We start from the raw sequence: 16,974 nt of genomic DNA on the forward strand, positions 1-16,974 counted from the left end.
CTCTCGAAGAAAAAGCCAGTGAGTGTCTGCTGTTACTGGTCTAATGAGCTAACTCTGAAATCCGAGCTAAAGACAGCTCCCTAGTGGTTGCGGCTGCTCCGGGAGCCGGAGCAAACCTCTCCGAAGCCCATCACTGCAAAGCGCTGCTGACAGCTCGGGCCTGCACAACACACGGATTTATTTCACAGAGAGGAATTTAGCACCCCGAGCCAGCCTCCTGCTTAGCAGGGAAGGTGTTAAAATGCAGAGCCCTCCCTGCACACGTTTTGGTTTTTTTTGTTTTTTTTTTTCCTCCAGGACCCCTCCTTGCACAGAACACAGAAGCAACTCATCAATTTGGTCACCTGCTCCCGGCTGCAAAACACTCACCAGGTTCCCCCTTCCCTGTCCTTTTTCCCTCTAAACATCCCCCAAAATAACACAGCAACACTTTGAGGAGGGAATGCTGGCAGCTGCTCCCAGTGCCAGCTGCAGAACTCCCAAATATTTTGCGTGACCTTTCATCCTACAATTTATTTATTTCCAAACAGCAGCCACCTCCTTCTGTACCTGACAACTTACAAGCACTGAGCTCACCCAATGAGATTTACAGGAGAAAAATTGAGAAGTCAAACACCCTGCTGTTGGTACCTAACCTGTAGGATTCCTGTCTTATTTTAAACTTTGCTTTCAACTTTGAACATGTAAGCCTTTATTATTATTGTTTCCCCCAAATTTGCTTTTAAAGACTAAAAAGGGATTTACAGAGTTTTGCATCATTTCAGTTTAACAATATGCTGATAAATCTGGGGTTGGAAAAACAGCTCAAAACTGATCACTGCTGGTTCTCAAACACAAATATTCAGATATTCATGCAGAGAAACTTCATTTCTATGAACACAACTGCAAAAGCCCTGGAAGATCCCTCCAAATAGAGGAAATTCAATACAGTTGGCAGTGCAGCCAGTACTGATTACACACACAAACCTTGCCTGCTCACACATCATGCTTCTATTTTTAGACTTTAAGGAAACAAAAATCCCTTATTAATGGCTAAATTCTTGTTTGGGGTAAAGGGAAGGGAATAATTTTGTTTATATTTCTCCATCAGCCTGCCGGCTTTCACACAAAGCTCTGAAGCAATTACACTGGCTGGTGCACTGGATGAGAGATTTAGCAAACATCATTAATGTGATTATTCATTTACTTCATTGAGCTCTTTCTTCTCCTGTTCCTGGGTACAGCACATCAAGGGTCTGACACATCCCTGTGCCAGTGGATGTAACTCCCATCAATGTTGGACACCTGCCTTCAGGGAAGCAACTCTTCAAGCAGGAGATTAACAACAAAATACAGCAAGAGATTCTTGAGCAGGACCACACCAGGGAGTGTGCAGGATGACCTAATCCAGATGGAAAAGACCCAAATTTTGTAACTCTGATTCCACTCACAAAGCTGCCCAAAACTGAAGGATTCACAGAGAAGGACGCCACAAGCACATTCTAGACACTGCAGGTTAAATTTTCTCTTTGGACACTGATAAAAGTGCATTTCATTCTGTCTCCTGGAACAAGGTCACTCATTTAATGTACACTAGATATAATGATCTAGAACAGAATCCTTAAATTCAAAAGCAATATGCTGGAGAGGGCTTCATTTTCAAAAGTTCTTAAGAGCCAGCAATTTCTATAACATCAGCTGCTGCCTTTAGGCTGATTTTTTCCAAGCCAGCCATTAGATTTGGATTATAATTACTGTTTTAAATTTCTAGGCAGCATGGCAGATCTGGTCTAAATAGTGATGGGAGAGCTAAAGATTCAACTTTTGAAGTCCAACACCTTGGTGAATAAGCAGGTGAGCTTCAGAGAAGGTTTCCAAGTGCTAGTTAAGACATAGTATGCCACCAGCAATGGTAAAATTCAGCCCTTCAGTGCTGTCACCAGAACCTGTCCTGATGTCACTATGAGAAGACCTCCTGCCACTCCATTAGAAGTTCCTATAGCTTTTTAGAACTCTTAAATGATGGATGGTTATAAAGTCTTGCTGGCCCACAGTAACCACGCTCCGTGTTACCCAGTTTACCCACCAGTGACAAAGTGCATTTACATTCCAAGTTGAAATCTATTAAGGGGAAAAGATGAAGTGTGAGATTGCAGTGCAGACAAGTTGATCAGATAATGACATCATCCTGCACAACACAGGGCATGGTTATGTTAAATGGAATTGTTTGGTGACTTTCTCCTCCACCCACCTACCCAGTACATCCTCCACCCAGGCTCCAGATTTCAACAGAAGATACAGGGGTGAACATTAGGGAAAATTTCTGCTGTTCAGGGTTTAGCTTAGATGAGCATCCAGCTAAGCAGAAGAGCTTGAAAAATCTCATTCAAAGTCTCCTCAATATCAACTCTTCCTCCTTTTAAATCTGATTTATACAAATTGTCCATCCCCATTTCTCAGAGCACATTTACAGCCATTCATGTGTAGGACTTAATGTATAAAGAGGCCATTCTTGTCCAGACAGCTCAGCCCAAGAACAAGGCTCCTGGCTGAGACAAAACCTTGGGAAAAGGACACCCCACAGTTCCTGTCAGCACAGGTAAGCAGCTTTGCCTGCTCACAGCAGGAGCTCTGAAATCTGCTGGGCACCGCATCCACTGAAGGGCTTCTGTCAATTCTGCTCTCCCCAAGTGGAGCTTTCACCCTCACAAAAATTTGTCCCTTTTTTTCTTAATGCTCTCGTTTTTAGCTCTAGTAATTTGAGGACATAACTTCTACCAGTACAGTCTGATCCAAAGTTCCAAGCAATAAATGGGAATACTTTGGGGTTTGGGTCAGATTCTCCTCTCACAGACTGAGGAGGGAGATGAGCCAGGCTAGTTCTGTGCACTGGCAAAGGGAGTGAATTCCATTATCTCTGTGTCCTGCTTTGCCTTCTTTATACCCAACCCCTTCCTCCCACTCCATGAAATAACCTCTCACTTCTTCCTCGCTACCCCAATTCCCCAGGGTATTTCACCCTGCTATTTTTCTAAGCCTGTGCAGATACCAATATAAAGCACCTGGAGATTAAAAAACCCCAACAGAATGGGGAGAGATGAAGCTCATTACAGTAAATAATATTAACTTGGGCAAGGGTGAATCTATTGTGTACTTGCAAATATTAGAACTTCTTGTACCAACACAGCACAGGAGAGCTCTGCTTCTCTCCAGCCTTTCCAGGCTGGGGAATCTGGGCTGATCCCTCCTTTGGGGTCCCAGCAGGTCCCTGCCAAGGCCTGGAGAGCATCATTAAGGTGCATTGCAGAAAATCTCAGAATAACACCCAGATTCAGACATGAAGTCTGGCAGTTTTGGGGTTTTTTTATCCTGCTCTTCACTTTCCCCAGCAGGATGTGAATCTTCCTCCAATTCCACCCTTCACTGCAATCTTGCCATGGGCAATGTTGCCTCTTGATAATACCAGCCTTTGTGTGCACCTCCAGAATGAGGAGATATGCAGGGGAATTCGGGGGCTGCAGGGAGATGATTTCAAATTGAACCTTAAAAAAAGGAGAACATGCAGAGCTGGGTAGTGTGAGGTAATAAAAAAATCCTCTTGCCTCTGATCTATACTATAGATCTCCCCATGGGTACATGTCCCACTTCCCCTCACACACAGCACTCTCCCTTCTGTCAGCACTGGGTATTGAGGGGGGATTGGCTGGAGTTCAACAAGTTTAGGAAGGCCCACTGTCCTGCCACATTGGCTGCAGGACCATTTTTGACTCAAGGAGCCCACAGCCCAAACCAATCACAGCTGAACAGCAAGACCTTCCTTCTGTGAAATTTAAATTAAAAGGTGTTAGGAGTAGTCATTTCACTCCCAGAGTCTTTACCAATTAAGCCAAGTGTTCAATATGGTCAGGTCACCCTCTAATTTGGATTTTTCACCCACCACATGTCAACTCAAAAAAAAATTGATTTTAAAAATTAAAATCATTGTTGCAAGTTGCTCAGCTTAACATAAAGCAAGAGCATAATGAAGGCTACTGGTAAATAACTGCTGCAAGGGACTGCACAGCCTGACCCTTACTCCTAATCCCCTGTAAATTCACCCAAAAAGTCACAAACTACATAATATTAGTTCTTACAGACTGACATATTTCCCTGATCTTTCATGGGCCACATGGGGAAACAGTTTTCGCCTGATCTGAATGAAGAAGAAAAACAGTGATCCTAATCAACCATTTACCCTTAGTGGCTTCCCTAAACAAATCTGGGAAAGAGCTTAAAGGCTTGGGAATATCCTCGACCCTGCTTGATGCACTGTAATAACCCTACCTAATTATACTGATATAAAAACTAATTGGAAAGATAGCAAATGTCAGGGTAAGATGCAAATTGTAGGGTGTTAATTGCTGAACAGGTGCTGGAATAGAATTAAATGAGCATCTTGATTAGGAGAGTGGAAAAAACAAATGTGGACCCCGAAATCAAGTTGGCCACGTGAATTATTTAGCAGCCTCCTTGTACCAGCAAAGAGGTCGCGTCGATGTGACCTCTGCTTTGTGAGGGGTGGGCTGGCAAAACAATGGTGAACTCCAGGAGAAAACATGGCTTAGGAGACAGAGATGGGAGTTTGGAACAGGGGAAATTTTCAGTGGGATAGGGGAGAAGGATTTTTTATATAACAAGAGAAGGGGAAGTTTTCCATGTGGATTATCAGGGTGATACGGAATCACTGATCCCACAGAATCCCTGAGTGCAGGAGAACACTCAGGTGTCCCACCTGGTCCCTCTGCAATGATGTTACTGCCATATTTGGGGATATGAGACCTGGGCCAAACAAAAATGGACTAAAAGCCAGTTTTTGTGTCTGCCCACAACAGGAATTCCCTCCACAGCCAGGAGCAGTGACACCACTGTGGCAGTAAATTTTTTTCACACAGACCCTTCAAAACCCATCTCATGTTCCAGTTGCCACTCAGTGCCCAGCAAACAGATCAGATCAAATGACATCAGTTAGAACCAGCAGTCTGGAAACAAGAGACCCCATCATTAGCAAGGATTCTTTGGGGCCTAAGAGTAGAATAATTTTCATTAAGGATTTTATCCCTACTTTTAACCTGAGATTACTTTATCTTGGTCAAACAATTAGAATGCTACATGAGCATGCTGAGTATAGAACCAGGTTTTATAAAGAAAAACTTCTTATTTTCAAAGAGTTTCAACAAGTGACAAAACCTATAGACATGTTTTGCCAGTTATACAAAAAAAATATAAAGAATTCTAGAATACAATTTTTAAGAAACTACCAGAAGTATTTAAATGATTATTCAGTTTTATGAATTACTTTACACACAATGGTTCAAACAGCTGTGGTGTGAGGAGAAAAACATTTTTTTTGGTCCATTTAATAAACAAACATATTTCCATGTATAGCAGTAATCACTATTAGGGGCAAGTTGAAATTATTGCATTATTTAAGAAGCAGCTACAGACTCAGTCTAGAGCAGGATCCCAATTCTTTAGGCATTGTACAAACCCCCTGCATTCCAGAGCTTCCCAGAGAGAAAGGCTAGAGGAAGAATAGCTGAAACACAAGAAAAACATGACAGCTGTCCTGGGTAGCTCTAAAATATGAGGACTCTAAAAGAGATATTTAAATTAATATAAGCTAGAGCCAAATGTGAGGCTTTTAATGTAGTCAATAAAGTGCAGAGTACCCAGAGCATAAAAGTTGAATCTTGATTTTTTTTTTTTTTTGCCACAAACTAACTACACTCTCCTTTTAAATGCCGTATTACAAAATATTCCTGCAGCACAGTGCTCTGCAGTTGCCTCCAGACTAATTCTCCATTAAATAAGCTGTTACATCAGACCTTTTTTTTGCAGGAGACAGCACAAAGCAGAGTTTGTACAGACCATAGGACATGACTTCCAATATTCCTCTGACACCAGGCACTGGATGGGGCTCAGGCAGAGGTGGGAATACAACCCTTCATCTCCTGACAATTCCTCCAGAGGAAAAACCGACTCACACAAGGTGACAGCCGGTGTCAGTGACAAAGAGAGACACGGGGCATGAGAGAACATAGCCCTTTTCCCCACCCAAACACAAAAATCTCAATAAAAAAACATCTGCAACTGTGCTAAACCTTCAGAAAGGGACATTTTTACACTAGGAAATGGAAGAAAGAGACAAGAAAGTGTCTAAGAAATGCAAGACAGGGACAATGTGCTGCTCCAAGGTGGGTCTGCACACACGTACAGGATGTGCTGCCATCACCCTGTATCAAAGGGACAGGGATCATGGCAGGGATGAAGTATCTCACACAGACCTTTGAGGACAAAGGGCGATGAATCCTTAAGACTGAAAACTGAAGATTTATGTTATTGAGAGCTGCCTGCCCTTTGCATCCAGGGGACTTGACATACCACAGGTGACAGGAGAAGGGAGTGGGCACCACTTCCCATTGCCAGTCCCCTGGGGTGCAGGCACCAATCCATTATCCATAGCCATCCCTCCCTCCTGGAGCCTGCACTGCTGCAGCAGGGAGCTGCAGGCTCCCTCCCTGCTGCAGACTCCTGTCCAGTGCTTCAGTGTGGGCTGGAAGCAGCTGCAGGAAGAAACTGGCTCAGGGAATTCTCCAAGTTCAACTCCGTATCTCGGAGGGGAAGGGGCTGAAACTCAAATCCAGTCATGTCTTTGTTTAACTTCACTGCTCAGGGGCATGAAGGACCTGAAATATTGTGTCTGGGGGCAGAGGTGATGGTGGCAGAGAGGCTCACAGTTCATGACTTGAGCAAAACCCTGGGAGTTTTTGTACAGTCCTGGAGGTTTGGTGCCTGGAATGAGCTCACTTGTGCTGCAAGCTCTTATACTGGGACGTGGAACTGGTATGTTAAAAAACACCCTGTGCTGCTCTGCCAATGCTTGCACTGCCCCAAAACAGCTCTGAAACAGCTCCAGGTTTCTTAGAGAGAAAAGTAAAGTACATAGAAGATACAGGGAAGAATAATTTATTATTGTTAACACTCTTTTTAAAGCTTGCAGAAAGATCAAACCTCATACCCTCCTGCAGCTGCAGCAATGTTAAAGGGAAATCTTTCACACACCAAAGATCTGAAGTACAGCAATATTCCTCATAAATACTCATTCAGGGGTTACAGAATGTTAGAATTAGGACAAAAGTTTTAATAAATCTAAATTAAATCCTCTCTGATATATCCAGTACAACCCTGAACTCTATTATATTTTATTATTCTAAAGAACCATCAATTTATGAGTGCAGAAAAAGTCTGAACTTCATGTAAAAACAAAGATATTATATTTGTCTGCAAAAAATAAAATATTTACTAATTTAATATATAATAACACATAATATATAAGGTCATTATTTTAAATATATAGTATTGTATGTATATATAAAATATATCTATATTTCCCTGTAAAAATAAAACCAAAGAGGTACATACTCCCATCCCAGAAATGGTTTCAGTCTCTGCTTCTGAAGGGCAACTATATTTTAGGCAAATTACTGGGCAGAACCAGTGTCCTGCCTGTGCTGTTTGTCTGAAGAGAAAGAACTGACAGTGACACTTTTTGAAGGTGCCAAAGGAAAGCTGGAAAAAGAGAGAACCAGATGTCCCTGAAGGAATGCTGGAAAATGTTTCAGATAAAGAGGAAAGGGGGAAAAAAACCAAACATCCAAAGCATCCCAGAGGATGGGGGTTTTTTTGAGGTTCTGTGTGGCCAAGTGACACTGACACAACACTGTACAGCTTTTTCTCCGCTCTTTAGCAGAGGAATTTTGACTGAGCAGATACTTTGTCAGCACCAAGGGGAAGGATTTATACTGGCAGGGAATCAGCTGGAAAAGTTGTGGTTACTTTTCTTCCAGGCCCTGAGCACCCACATTCCCAGAGAGAGTAGAGATTTGGAAAACCAAATTCAAGCACTCCTAATCCAAATTACAATTTATATTTAAGCGATCCTAATCCGGATTACAATCTAGCATGTGCAAATTCAAAGACCCAGGGAACTTTCTAGCAGCCATAAAGTCCAAGATCAGTTCCACAGTAAAAACTAAAAGTAAATGGGTGTAGAAGGAGGCAGAACTCAGCTTTATCAGCCACCCAAAACTGCAGTTTGTGGTTTAGAGTCATGCCAACACGAGAACCTCAATTTCATCTTTTCAAAAAAGGCAACTTCAAGATCTGAATTTTCTTACAGAAATGTTGTGACTGTGAAAGAAAGCGAGACCCCAAATATCAATCTTTTCAGTTTCACTTTTCAGGACGTACTTCATTTAAACTATTTACATACACCCTTCTTGATGTTGATGCTAGATAATACAAAGTGTTAATTGATTTGCTGAACCAGGATCCATTTAAATTAACTTTTTATGATAGGAAAACCTAAGAATACCTCTTAAAAATTAATTAAATATGATTTGTAAGACATCAGCACTCAGCTTTAATTTCTTTATGCCATGAGCTGGTTTCATGTGTTTGTTGTGTGCTGTTTTCAACTGCTTTAAGCACCTCTGGAATTGCCCTCCCTCTTCCCGAACGCTCCAGGATCTTCCTCTCAGGTTTGGTTTGGAAAAAGAACCTGTGTGTTCCTGGTTTTTGCAAACCCACCTCATGCTTCTGTGCCCTCACAACAGCTCTGGGATAAAGAGCCAGCCAAATACTTTTTCCTTTTCTGATACAAACCTCTCCCACTGAGCTGCAGAGATCCAAGACAAGGACCCAGAGGGGAAATGAAGAAGTGGAAAACTTTTCCCCTGGAGCAAAGGAGGAGACCTAAGCAGAGAGCAAGGGAACACCTGCAATAATCAGGCTGAAAAGCAGCCTGGTGGTACAATCAGAACACAGAATGTGCAGAATTCTTCACACATTCCATGGTGAAAGTTGCCTGGTTCTTTGAGGGAAGCATTGGGAATGCAAAGGAAGGGCAGTCAGAGGAGGAGCTTCCTACAGGCTACACCCAAAACTATTGGTTTTTTTGTTTGTTTGTTTTTCTGTTTATATAAAAACACTTCTGGAATACTTAAATACAACCTTCCTGCTGCTTCCACTGAAACAAATCATGGATTTGCACAAGATAAATCCCCAAACCCATAACACACCATGCACATGGGAGCTTTGGTGGTTGTTCTCTCCTGGAATAAATTAAAAAAAAAAAAAACAAAACTCATTCAGCATGAAAAATGCCATTTTCTGGCGAAACCAGCCTTATGTCAACTCCTGCCAGTGACAGGCACTGAGAAGGGCAAGGGATTAAAAGCCACCACAGGGCAACCAGTTGCCACTTGACTTTATTTTCTTGAAACAAGCCTTTGTAGGAAGACACAAAATCATGGAGGGAAGAGCTGTTTGCCTAATGGATTCACAGCCACTGAGACTAAATAAGCTGACTGCTTAAAAACAACTCAGGATCCACAGTAAAAGATAGAAAATTATTGCTTCCTGTCATGACCAAATATTAAACACAGCACACACCTAATGGCTCTATCACTCCCCAGGGAAGGAGCTTTATGAACAATAAAATCCCAGCAGACTTGCACTGTTTGGACTTAGAAGCCTCATTATGGGCTCACTGATCCAATACAATTTACAAGCTCGATGGACTCCACTTGGAGGAAAAGCCACCAAATGTGGAGCTGTAAGTGGGATGCCTGTGGAGATATTAGCATTTATTTGTGAGGAAAAGTAGCAGAGGAGATGGGGAGAAAAAGGAAAAATAATAAGGACAAAAAAAGAAGGATGGCTCAGATGACAGCAGTGTATTAAAGATCCAAACCAGTGAGAAGGATGGGAATGTGAATCACAGCTGCAGAGGGGAAATGTTGTTCCAGGACATGCTTACATGATCCTGGAATACAAGACTTGAGTTCCACTCCTTTATGTGGAGTGTGTCCTACAACCTGTCTCCTACATCATCTTGGGCAAAACATAGCTTTAAAATCACATCTCCAACTGATTTAAGCTTCAGATGCACATTATGTACTTTCAGTCTCAATCTTTTCTTCACCTACCAGAAACAGATGGTAAAAGGAACACACAGGGAAGGGATGAAGAGAAAAACAAAAGGTTCAAAAGGAAAGCAAGAGGCAGTAACTAAAAAGCTTAGGGCAGATGAAGTGACAAGTCCATAAAACCAGGTCTAGACAGAGGCTGAGAGGAGTGCAAAAGTGAGAAGAGTATTTCAGGTCATAAATACACAGAGGATGCTTTCATTAGGATGCAAATACCCTGAAATATTGGCATTTTTATTGATGAGTGCAGATGGAGCCAGGCAAACACAGACCCAAGGAGTGGAGCTGTGGAGATCCCGTGTCACACACTGCTGCTCTACATACCCAGAATTTCTTCTGTGCTCTTTGCGCAGTGAATTTATCCTCAGCTTCTATTCCCAGAGGTGCTTTAGTCCATGGGAAACTTGTTTTCCATTCCCCTTTCCACTACTACCAAGCTCATTGATTCCAATGGCTCCTTACTCTGCTCTCTGTCCTTCTGAGGTCAGCAGGCCCTTAACTTCCTCATTCACTGTTTATGAGCACAAACTGGACCAAATGCTCCCTATTTACAGGAAAAAGCCTCAATTTAAAAAGAAACAAGGATTCTCCTACACCACGTGTAAACTTTACTCCCAACTTTGCATTGCTCATGCAGGATTTAGCCCAAGCACTATCAATGTTTTTATCTCAACTAATCTAACAAGACTGGAATCCATCCATGCTTGTGTCCAAGATGCTCTAGAGGACCAGGGAAGTTTATCTGATTTATGCAGAACTGCTAAAATCCTCTGGGTCTTGTCTTCATTGGACTAATTTTCTTAAGACTTCCAGGCAGTAGTAGCAATAGTTAGATTTTATTTCTTTGTATTATATAACATGCCCTTGCCTAGGCTCAGCCATGTTTCCCTCGCAGCTCTCAGATCAGGACATGAGCTAATTATTCTAGTTATAGATTTAATGGAACTGAAGTGATCAATATTGGTGGGCACTCCCACACATGTGTTCCCTCTAACACATCCCAAAAGGCATCTCTCTGTTTGGAAGGCAGAAATGCCCACAGTGACAGCACGTGGCCAGGAGAAAATCTGCACAAAACACTGGTGGAAATAAGGTTCCAGCTCTGTTTAACTCCACAATAATCTGTGCCTGAAACCAGCAGTGATTTAAACCCATCTAATTTCTCACTCCATTCCAGAAGCAGCAGCACCTCCAGCCCAGGCAGCAGCAACCAACAGTCCTGGGGGAGAGCAACTTTACAAGTTACTCCAAAAAGCATCTCCACTGTTACAGCAATGCTCTTGCACATCACCAGAGTATTTCCACACATCAATTCTCAGCAACTGTGTTATCAAGGAAAGTCAGAAAATCACATATGTGGTTTATAGTTAAACACAGACCCTGTGAATGGCTACAAAAATACAGGGACTGTGATGGGGAGAAAGGAGCAGAACCCAGGACTTCCACAGACCCAACCAGTCCATTCTTCATTTTTCCAGCACACTCAAAAATATATTTAAGCTTCTTCTGACTCACCAGCTTGCTGGAAAATCTGTTGTCTGTCAACATTAAATGAAAAAGATTAAATGACACATGCTACTCTCCAGTTTAGTCTGTTTACAAGCTTTAAGTGTTTGCACACATCAAAGATTTCAAGATGTTTTGGACAGCAAACTAGTAAAGAATTTTCTTTTTGTCTGAAAGAGAGGGGAAAATAAAAAGAAACAAACAAATTAGGCACTAAAAGAACCACTTGTCAAATGGCTGGGATAGTGCAATTTTAAGTTACTGACTCCCCACAAACATCCAGTCTACTAAAAAATTCATAAAGAGACAGATGGCACAACAGCAGCTCTTTGCAGGAGAGCAGGGTTTATTAGTGAACAAAGGACTTTGACTCCCTAGGACAAGGGGAGAGATCACTGTAGGTTTTGGGGGCTTGGAAGGGGGGACTGGGGCACACAGGGAGCTGGGAAGAGCCCCTGGTTTCACCCCACAGCAGCAACAGATCCCAGACATTCATTTTGCCTTGGCAGACTCACAAGGGCCACAGAGAACAGGGGAGAACAGGAATAATCAAACTCTGCCATGCAGATTGAATCCTCCTGGCACCAGGAATGTGAAAAATAAACCCCAAAAACTCCTGTTCAGGGATCTGAAACCACTTTCCACAGTCAGGTAGTTGCTAATGCTTTGTATTAAGGGGGAAACTAAGGCAGTGACTTATGTCACTTAAGGTGACAGGGCAACCCACTGTCAGTGGGAATTTAATCCAGGCCTCTCCAGTCTTGCTGTTCCACCTCTGAGCATGAGGAAACATCCTTGTGTTACCCAGTGGGTTTTGGAATCTCCCCAAAGGGAGGGGTAAGGGATAGAGTCCTTTTCAGATGGCTGAGATTAAGAGAACAGTTAGAAAAAGAGAAAAGAAAGGAAAAAAGAAAAAAAAATCCAGTCAGAAATCTGCACTTATTTGAAGTTAGAGCCTTCAAAATGAAAATTCATCTATATGTTCTTTTGCAGTTTTTAGGGAGAAGGAAGTGGGGTGAGAGGGAGGGACAGACACACCCCCAGAGAAGATGTAAAGCCCATCCCTATTAACCCTGAAGTGAGTTTTATTGCCTGTGGGAGAGCTCAGCCCTCTGTCCCTGCAGCAGGGAGGGCAGGGCACCAGCAGGGATGGAAACCTCCATCCCTGCACCTCAATTCCACGTGAAGGGATGGACCCCCATGGCACAGAGATGTAATCCAGGCTCTTCTGCTCCTTCCCAGAGAGGCTGACAAGTTGCCAGCTGTGCTCAGGCCTTGGCTTTTTGTTGAATGACAACTACAAAAGCCTTAGTTTTTCTCTTGCAGCATGTGGCAGCTGATCCATGCTGCCCTTCACCACCCACCAAACCAGTGTGCCCAGTGCTTAGCTGGTGCCACTGGATGCTGACCCAGCTGGAGACACTGGTCTCCATCCCAAAAATCCACTCCAGTCCCCTCCATTCCCTCCCCAGCAACAACCACAATAAATAAATTAATAAAATGTGCAACACACACCAGACTCTTCCCAGGACAATTAGGAACAATTTAGGAAAAGTAATTTAGTTCAAAGTAGAAGGAATTGGACCCAGTGTCTCAGATTCTGAAAGAACCTGAGCTAAAAGACCTTGTTCCATGAGCCCAAAGGGAGCACAGGACCATGAAGGCAGCAGCTACAAGCAGCACAGGGTTTATGCTCCTAGGTCTTTATGCTGTTCTGAGGAGTTTCCCATGTAGGAACAAAAAATTCTGTCCCACCCTAGTGACACTGCATTTTTAATTGAATTAAAATATTCATTTGAATGACATAAAAATTTCTTTTGACTGTTTAAGAGGTTTCATTTAAATTACATGTAAATTTCTTTTGACTGGTTCTCTCTATTAGAAAAGGAGGAGGAGGAAAGGTAAAAACCCAAAAAAGAAAATTTTTCAACTAAAAAAGTCACACCAATTCTCCCCCGTACCAGAGTCTTCAATTAAACCACAGCTTCAGCAAACACAGTAAAGTATTAAGAGGAACAAGTACACAAAATAACCTCCTCTAAAGAGATTGTATCTTCAAGGAACACAAAGAAAACTAAAAAAATCAAAATATCATTGCCATTTGATGAATTTATATCCAAAATTACACAACTCACCTACAATGAGAGAAAATCTGCAGTAAGTGATTGATTAAATTAATTTGCATCTTCCACAACCTCTTATTCCTAATACGAGGTTTTTTTATTTGCATAAGCAGGGTAGGAAAGGCAACAAAGTGAGTAATTCTAGCACAGGTGTAACAAAATACAGTTTTCAGTTGGAAGTGCGGCCTTCAAAGGAATGAGCTTCCACCCTTCCATCCAAAAGTTCCCCACACCCTGTATCTCATATCCCTGTCTGTGATTTCCATAAAGGAAACACAAAGTTCATTCTCCAATTTCAAGGAACTACCAGGAACATCAAGAACCACCACTTCAGCCATGAGAGAAGGGGGGAAAAAATATAATATTTACATTTTGATGCCTCTTAAACCAACCAATTCCACAGATACCAACTTCAAAAGGCAAGCAGAAAAATCCAGGATGAATCCACCAGAACTGGGATCTACCACAGGAACACACCAGACCCAACTTCGCTCTCACTAGTTCTGGTTATGCACACAAAGTTAAAGCTTGCTGTGACATTTTGAGAACTGATTATGGCTCATGTTGTCCAAAACCTTGGAGTGCAAGTGCTTCTGGATTAAAAATGCAATTCCAGGTCCTTCCAGCCCTGTGCTCCAGTGGAATTCCCAAATTTGGACACCTGTAATAGCAGCACAGCAGGATCTGAGCTGTGCCATCCCTGTTAAATCAGAAGCATCACTCTGAAATCCAAATCTGTCCAGAGTTACACTGGAATTCTGGCTCAAGAACATCACGGGAACCAAAATATTCCAATGTATCCTGCAGATCTCTGCCAGCAGGAGAGGGCACACACTCAATCTCAGTGGAGAAGTTCCCTTTCATATGGAAACGTTCTCATTTCCAAGAGGGAGTGGAAAAATAACTGCAAGGGCCTTCGGATCTAAATCCAGTCCCCAGAGCAAAGGTCATTGCAAAAATGTTTTATTCAGCATCAGAACTTTTGGAATTCTTTCAAGGAGAAGAAAAAGCCCAACAACAACCAGAACGGGGCTGACTTTTTTTTTTTTTCCCACTGAACTATTTCTTCCTTTTTAAAGAGGGATACAAGTCCCCAGGATTTGGTGAACACCAGTGAATTGTGCCTCCCTCCAGCACACAACAGGTAAAAAAGTGGGGAAAGGAACAAATAAAGGGGAAATCACTATATTGATGATGGTGTTACAGTTGAACTCAGTGACCTTGAGGACCTTTCCAATCTCAAAGATTCTGGAATTTTATTCCGTGGAAATTCTGTTTCACTTTGCCCACACTGCTTAGGCAGAGCTCTGTATAACACAAAGGTGTTTTTGCAATTCTGTTCTCTCCATTTTCCTTTTTTCCCTTCTCCAGAGACACAAGACAATGTTACAGCTGGGTTGGTACATAGCAGATTTTTACATTTACCTATCATTTCACACCAGGGAAAAACACCTGTATTTCAATCACTAGAGAAAACCTGTAGTTCATTTTAAATTAACAGCAACCTACCATGAAGGCATTACTGAGCTGAAAATATCACCATATTTATTGACCCACATGGCTGCAAGGTGCACTTCAGAAATTATATTCCACCTGCTGCCAAGTCCCTAAGCAGAGGTGTTTTCTTTTAAAGAAGCCATAGAAAGACACCCTAAATAAATCAAAGCACTCCTGCCCAGCTAGTCCAGAGCACACAGGACTCTCCTTGTTTGAAAGACAATAAAAAGTTACCCCACAGGGTGCATTTTAGGGAAGTGGAATGTGCAGTTAAAACTCCTGAGCTGTTGTACTTTGGTGCTGTGGTGGTGTGTGAGGATGACAGACAAGCCAAGGATTTTTCTGTGCACAGACAGGCACAGCACAACTCTGTTACTTTATTTGCATTACATGTGTTGATGGAGATGTAGCACACAGCATTATCCCTCACTCCTCAAGCCCTGTTTCACTGGGTGAAGAGGCGGAACAGAAATAACTCTGCAGAAATAACTCTGCCAGGAGGAGTCACTCTCTTGATGCTGCACCACCAGTTAGTGGTAGAAAAAAGAAAAATATTTAGCTTTGAGTTTTGCTTCTTTCACCAAGCTAAGCCTTCTCCAGACAGGAGGGCAGAGCTGGGATAAATTCTTCTCTCTGCAGCCTACAACTGATTTAGTGACTGCCTTTAACACTGAATGGAGCAGCTTTATCAGGCTGCACCACTGATTTATTTCCTCATCTACCTTCACTGAGCTCCAGAGTTCACCTGGAATGGAGACACACACAAACAGAAAGGGAAGAACCAACACACAAAAAGGAACTGCCAGACTGAGCCTGAAGGATGCTTCCATGCCAAGAGAATGCCTATTGCTGTTAGCAGGGCAGGCAAGAAAAACGTTCTGGGCTCAGAACAAATTAGGAGAGGTCTAGACTAAGTTAGGAGAGGTCTTAGAGCAAAATAGAAAAGGTTGGGACTCACTGAGCGCAACAGGTGATTTGTGATGCACATTTTATACACAGCTGTTAGAAAGAAAAGCCCTGTTCTTTTCCATCATTTCCATTTCATTTTACATCAGCAGATCCCAAAGCTCCCCAGGATGCATTAGAATCTTCACTTTGCATGAGAAGAAGCAGCTGGCTCAGGATTACAAATTCAGCTGGGGTAGGAACTGTCCCTGTCAAGGTCTCAATCCAGGGGCAAATCCAGTGCCTTCCATCCCAAGCTGCTTCCCAGAAAGTTCAGACTTCGGGCTGGAAAGTTCCCAAATGCACATTCATACCAAGCATCAACACAGCCAAAAATAAGCTCGAAATTTCATAGGAAAGGTCAAGATGGTACATCCAGGACTTCTGCTCCCCAAAGAGCCCATTTCACTGCAACTTTAAGCTCTGGCCCCAACCACAGCTTGTGAACACAGAATTAAAAGGGAAAATCATGGATTAAAGGGAGAAGGAAAAACCATCACCTCATCAGAGTTCCAAAATTATTTAGATTAACTCTGTGATTAAAAAAAAGAAGGAAATTATTGCAGATCTTTATTCAAACCAGCTTTACTGCTCTGAATGCCAAAACAAGTCCACAAGAAATACTGTGACAAATAAAGCTTATTAGAAAGGAGACAGAACAGGCCAAACACAGATAGGCAAAAAAACTGGCTCTAAAACCAATCCACTCCAGCATGAGCTCTCTTGTAGCATCTGCTTCAGGGAAAAGGAACCCTTTAACAGTTACTCCAGAATAATCTGGGGGAAAACATTTTCTTCCTGGCTTTTCCTTATTTACTGTTCCCCTTCTGGAGCCCTTATATGTGTGCTCCTTTCTGAAGCAGCTCTGCCTGTTCTTATTTTCCCTGTCTGAGCCT

The 16,974-nt window shown here is 42.4% G+C and overlaps 1 protein-coding gene across 9 annotated transcripts in view; it reads right to left on the bottom strand.

The window, feature by feature from the left end:
- The window catches only part of EBF2 (EBF transcription factor 2), a 120,513-nt gene that overhangs the window by 92,667 nt on the left and 10,872 nt on the right, over positions 1-16,974 (bottom strand). The window lies entirely within an intron of this gene.

This window comes from Vidua macroura, chromosome 28 (assembly GCF_024509145.1).
Source record: "Vidua macroura isolate BioBank_ID:100142 chromosome 28, ASM2450914v1, whole genome shotgun sequence".
NCBI lineage: Eukaryota > Metazoa > Chordata > Aves > Passeriformes > Viduidae > Vidua > Vidua macroura.